A 6,000-nucleotide genomic window follows, 5' to 3' on the forward strand; every position below is an offset into this window, starting at 1 on the left:
CGTCTATGATCTGGTAAATGCCCAAACCAGAGAGCATGACTGCAGCACCTTGTACAAACAGTTTAATAAGCGGTTGTTTTATTATTGGGTTGTTGTTGTGGTGTCAGAGAGGCAGGAGAAGGTATTTTCAGAAGGTATTTCCTGGTGTGGGACGGTGAAGTCCACACACCAGGTGAAGTCCAAGATGTTTTTTCCCAGTAAAGCTGAAAGTCCATATGATCTGCTGAGCTTTGCTTGCTTCATAACCATCTATAATATCAAAGTGGGTTTCTACGTTTAAAAATTCCAAGAAGAGTTTCAGTGTGTCAAGCAAGACTATTTAATAACTTTAATTTCCTTACCCTCACAACAATACAGAAGGAGGTATTATTATCCCATTTTCTCTACGAGGTAACTGGAGCTCTGAAAGGCTGGCTTGCCCAAGGCCACGCCGGAAATGAAGCACGAAGCTGGGGCTGAAACTCAGATCTGGCACTTAGGGCACTAGCCTCTGTTTCCAGCAACTGAGGGCGAACCCTGCTTATTGGATTTGCAAAGTAGAAATTACTTTCAGAGATGTTAGCACAGCGAGCAGAGCGACCTTTCAAAATGCAAATGCGATTCAGGCTTCCCCAGCCTCCTGCTGTCTGCTTGAAGCCTTTCGGAGACTTCCGATGGCTCTTAAAATGAAAGAAAACCTAGGAGGCCCAGAAGCCCTGCACGAGGGGCCTGCTTCCTGCCTACCCCACGAGGTCGCCCTGCCCCTGCCCCTGCTTTGGCCCGCTCTGCCCCAGGTGTCCTGGGCACCACCCTCTGTCACCACCACTCTGCTCTAGCCCTTCTGGGTTTGTATATTCTTTCTTCCGCCTCGGGGCCTATGCACCTGTCATGAGTGCTTCCAAAAGCAGTGTTCCCTCTCCATTACCCTCTCATCCCTCCGATCTAGCTCAATATCTGCTTTTCAGACATGCTTCCCTGTCCTGCCTAACCAAGTCAGACCCCTAATACATGCTCACAGTAGCATGCTCCTCTCCTCTAGAGCATTTACTGGGATGGCTATTTACACTGCTTTGCGGTTTTCGATTGGGGCCCCTAGACCCCGCTGCACTGCAGGTTCCATCCAGGAGGCCAGGAGGTGACCAGGTCTGTGCTTGCTCACCATTATTTCTCCAGCACTTAGCGTGGGGCCTGGTACTTGAAGGGACTCAGTAAATACCAGTTGAGTGAATAAATCAATGCAGGAACGGAGAGCCAGAGAATAAAGCTTCCCTCAGTCTTAGGCAGTAGGTCCTGCATTGGGCTTATCGTTGTCTCTGCCGCCTTGGCTCCCAGAATGACTACAGTTCTGTCAAAGCCACAATAGTTTTGTTAAGGAACTTGCAAATTCTGAAATCGAACCTCCGAGGGTAAGAATCTAAAACCTGGCTTGCTTAGAGGCTCCTGCCAGACTTATCACCAGGGTGACTCAGAGAAAATGTCCTGAGCAAACCTTGGTGTTTGGAGAGGACCCATGGAGCCAGCCAGCCAGCTGCCAAGTCATCGTGAGCCACCCCACCCTCGCCGCCTGTGGGCGAGGCCCAAAGAAGAGGCCCCTCTGTCCGCTTCTGAGCAAAGCAGGACAAGCAGTATAGCATGGGACGGCCCGCGGTGGCTTCGGAGCTCTCAGAACTTGAGTGAGGAGGGGAGGGCTCCTCTCCATTCACAAAGGACTCGATTTAGACTTTTTAAGTTTATTTATTTTAATTTTTATTGGATTTATTGGGTGACATTGATTAATAAAATTATATAGGATTCAGGTGTGCAATTCTATAATACATTATCTGATATTTTATTGTATGTTCACCACACCAAGTCTCCTTCCATCAGTTTATCCCCTTACCCTCCTCTACATCCTCCCACCCCCCTTCCCTCTGGGAGACTTTTGACAATATCTCTAACTAACTTACCCACAGACACACAGGCGTGTCCTACGTCCTTCCTCACCACCTGCAATGCACTAAGACATCATACTGTAACGGAGCACAGCCAGGGCCCCCCAAAGAGGGGATTTGTTATGGGGACCAGAACTTGGGGTGCCCAAGAAAAATATAAGATATTCTCCCACCCACCCCCCAGGCAGGCCACCATGGGGAATGGGAGACAGGGAGCAGGGCCATTGAGAGTTTGTGTATCAATAACAGGCCAGCTTCATACCTGACACAGAGCAGGGCCTTGGAGAGTCATTGTGCATGTCAATTACAGCAGGAGAGCTTCAGACCTCATATGCAAAGACAGTTATTTTGCATCTCAACAAGGCTCACCGGGAAGCTTTGCATAACTTTAATGCAGGAGGTAACGGGGAAGGAGTTATAGGGCCTGCGTGGGAGACTACGGGACACAGACACGGGGAACAATGTGAAGCCCCTGCGGGAAATAGAGGGGAGAAAGGACCCTTGCTAGTGGGCCATGAGAAGGTGCCACGTGGTTTTGGATTAAGAGCTGGAGATCGCGGCAACGCAGAGGATGGTGCTGAGAACCGCGAGAGGCCTGCCTAGCCGAGCCCCGGGCTTCTGTTCTTTCTCTTCTGAAGGACGGTACCCCTGACTGGCCTGACTGACCCGACTGGGCAAAGCGGGGAAGGCAGGGCTGTGTGTGTCGATGGGTGTTTTAAAGAGATTTTGAGATTTAACAGCAACCTTTATCCATTATTCAAAACCTGTATAACTTTTGAATAAACAGTTCCTTTCCTTTTCACCAAACTCTGCCATTAAGACCCATAACTTCTAAGGGTGGTGGGCAAAGAACCTAGACCAGGGACCCAGGGAAGGGGGATGTCATTTCAGTAATAGCATCTGGGCCCCCCAACAGGTCCATTATTTGGTAAAAATACATCTAATAAGTCCTGGATTGGCACAGTTTCCATTTTCTTTGTTGGCTTTCCTTGTAAAGGGCTCATTCGTTAAGTGTATCACATATGCCACCTTTTTTGTGGCTCTGTCTTGACATCTTTTCATGTTTTAACATCCTGGGACCCCTGACAAAATCCAAGCGGCCAGGCGCCTTCTGTGAGGGGAGCCCCCTTCATCTCCAAGCTCCCAGAGTCTCCCCGGCTCTGCCTGACTCCAATCCTTGGAGCGTGGAGCCCCTCAGGAGCCCCCCAATCCTCCCTTGGCACCAACTTTCAGGACAGTGATTCTGGGCTCCTGGGGAACCTTGATTTTCTGCCCTTAGGGTGTTCAGATCTTTCATTCCCTCGGGTCCTCCAATGCCTGAAGCTGATTTTGATTAGAGGGGAGGAGAAGCCTGAGAGCAGTAAGCCTTCACAATGCAGAAAACTGGAGCTGTGGGTTTAACCTCTTTTTTTATTAACATTCTTCTCTCCACACAGCGTGACTTTTTCCCCCGAGAAGTCAATGCCAATTTTTATGGCCCGTTAAAGTAATGCAAAAGGAAAGTAATGTTGACCGCATGAACGCCCCCGGCCGCGGCATGGTGGTTTCACAGGGCCTCGGTACACGGCATTGTGGAATAATATTCGACTCTGAGTTTTTCCCCCTCTCTTTTGGTAGCACCTTTCTTTTGCTGTGGTTTGATTATTTTTAACACGGCTTCCCGACTTGCTTTTTAATTTGTAAGCAGCAGAGAGATAGAAAAGGAAGAAGGGGAAACCCCCTACCGAGCACAAGCCATCGGGCGTACACTTCCTGGCAACATGGGCGTGGTTTCTGGGTACACTCAGAATGCCAGAAAGTAGACACCTGGAGGACCCCAGTCTCTCGGCACCACGATTGCGGGACTGTCACTTGGCCCAACAGGAGCCAGGAGAAATAGAGGAGCTGCAAACCTGTGCCCCCATCCCCACCCCAGCTCTCCTGTGGCTAAGCCAGGCTCTCCTTCTGCCTGGAATCATTTTACACTGCCCTTGGGGAACTTTGTCTCACCGGCCAAATCTGTCAGCTCAGAGACCAGGGGCTGGGTCCTCACCTCCGCCAGCCCACAGAAGGATCCTGCCCGTTGGTCAACTGATCCAACCTCAGGCTGTTCCAGAAACCCAGGACAATTGCAACTAGACTTCAGTTATCCAGTTATCAGAAAAGCATTTTCTGGATCTTAAAGGGAAATCAGAAGTAGCTTTCCACCTTCATTCATGCATTCGCTCAGATATTTAATGAGCATCTACTATCTGCCTGACACGGAGGACTCGGCAATAAACAAGCTCGTGTTCCCAGGAGTGGGAGAACAGTCAGTAAACGTGGTAACAGAAGCGGGCCAGGCGGTGCCGAGAACTCCCGTGGACAATGAAGCAGGGTGAGGGACTGCAGTGGGAGCAAAGTTGCTGCTGGGGGGGGGGGGGGGGGGGGCTGGGGGGGGGGGGGGCTGGAGGGAGGTGAAGCCGGGGGAATTCTCAGCCTGGCTCCCGTCAGACATCCCCAGGAAAGCGTGGCGTGGAGACCCTGCAACTGGGCAGCCTCCCTTCCTTGTCAGTTTGTACCAGAGTCAGGAATCCTGGGCAGCCCTGGTCGCCTGGAGACAACATGAATCATCGTGTTTGGAAGCCAAGGGAGAGAGAAGGGTCCCTGCCTCTGCAGCAGGAAGAGTCTCGGGGTAAGAAACGCTCCATTCACGTCATCAATGGAACGTTGTTCTTGCCCGTCACTGGAAAGAGAAAGGGGACCTTCCCTTCTGGTTCAGAGGAAAGAAAGGGACCCCTATGGGGAGAAAAACCTGCTCCAGTTATCAGGAAAAAAAAAAAAATCAACAGGGTTTGAGGCCCTACCGAACAGGAAAACGGGCTCTACTTGGCTGCCCTCTGTGCTATGGGGGTCAAATAAAAACGTTTTAAAAGTGGATCTCTAAAACATACCTCCTTCCTTTGCTACTCCTCAACAAATGCTGGCATATAGGTAACGGCTCATTATACCACACGGGGTGAGCTGAGCACAAAGTAAATCCCTTGAGCCCAACAAATGATGTTGCCATGGCACCCAGCCCCCGAGAAGGAAAGCAACGGCACAGAACCCCAGGGCTGGCAGCCGGGCACGGACGACAAGCATTTCCTGGGACTCGGCACCGGGCGCGGCAAAGCATGCCCTGCAGAGTAATTCCATTAACCTTCCCCCAGCCTGTGGCAGGCAGTAGGTTTTACCATTATGCCCATTTTACAGATGAAGAAAACTAAGGCTCCCCATTCGAGGACCTTGCCAAGGTCATACAGCTGGGATGTAGTGAAGCTGAGATTCAAGGTCCGCAGTGTGACAGCAGAACCCACAATTTAACCTCTGCTACAGTCAACTAAATGCATCCATCCTGGCCCTACCTGAAGAACAACAGGAAAAGCCTGGAGGAGAGTTGGCTTTCCACGTACTGAGCTGGACTCCGGGGAGCAAACACAGAAGAGCACCCCTGGGCTGGTGCAGCCAGCACTTTCTGCTTCCTGAGGATGCCACCCTGTCTCCAGAGCTGCGGGCTGTGCACTTGAAGGACCTGCTTTTACTCAGGAAGTTATTCAGATGAGAGAAATTACCTGAAAAGTCACCCGCAGCATTCTCCCCATGGCGAAAATGTCTTGATTATTCATGTAGGCAATTTTTGCCAAGTAGAGTCGTCCTCCTTGAATGTGCAGAGTCCACTCCCCAGGTGGGGCAGCCCTTGGAGCAAGTTTATGGGAAGAAGCCCTTAGCTATTTTTACCTTAAACCTGACCTATTATTAGTCATCAATCCAGCCCTGGGGCTGCTTATGATTCAGAAGGTTACGGTAAGGATGAAATGAGAAAATACACCCAGCCCAGCAGCTGGCATGCAGGTAAGCACTTCGATCATTCTTAGCATTGCAAATATACCTGCCTAACTTTTTTCTTCACTCTGCGTGTGCCGCTTTCAAAGTATCAAGTTAACCACAAAGGCAAGTTAGCTGTGGTTTGCTAGCAGCTGCTGTTAGTGAACCCCTCTCGGTGTCTCTTTATCTGGCTACCCTTTGACCAGAGTCATGCTGCACTCTCATCAACTGAAGTCGCTTGTGGTCTGAGTGGTCTGCAAGTCAG

The sequence above is a fragment of the Pteronotus mesoamericanus genome, unplaced genomic scaffold (genome assembly GCF_021234165.1).
Source record: "Pteronotus mesoamericanus isolate MK-2021 breed Mesoamerican mustached bat unplaced genomic scaffold, CSHL_Meso_final contig_90, whole genome shotgun sequence".
Classification (NCBI taxonomy): domain Eukaryota; kingdom Metazoa; phylum Chordata; class Mammalia; order Chiroptera; family Mormoopidae; genus Pteronotus; species Pteronotus mesoamericanus.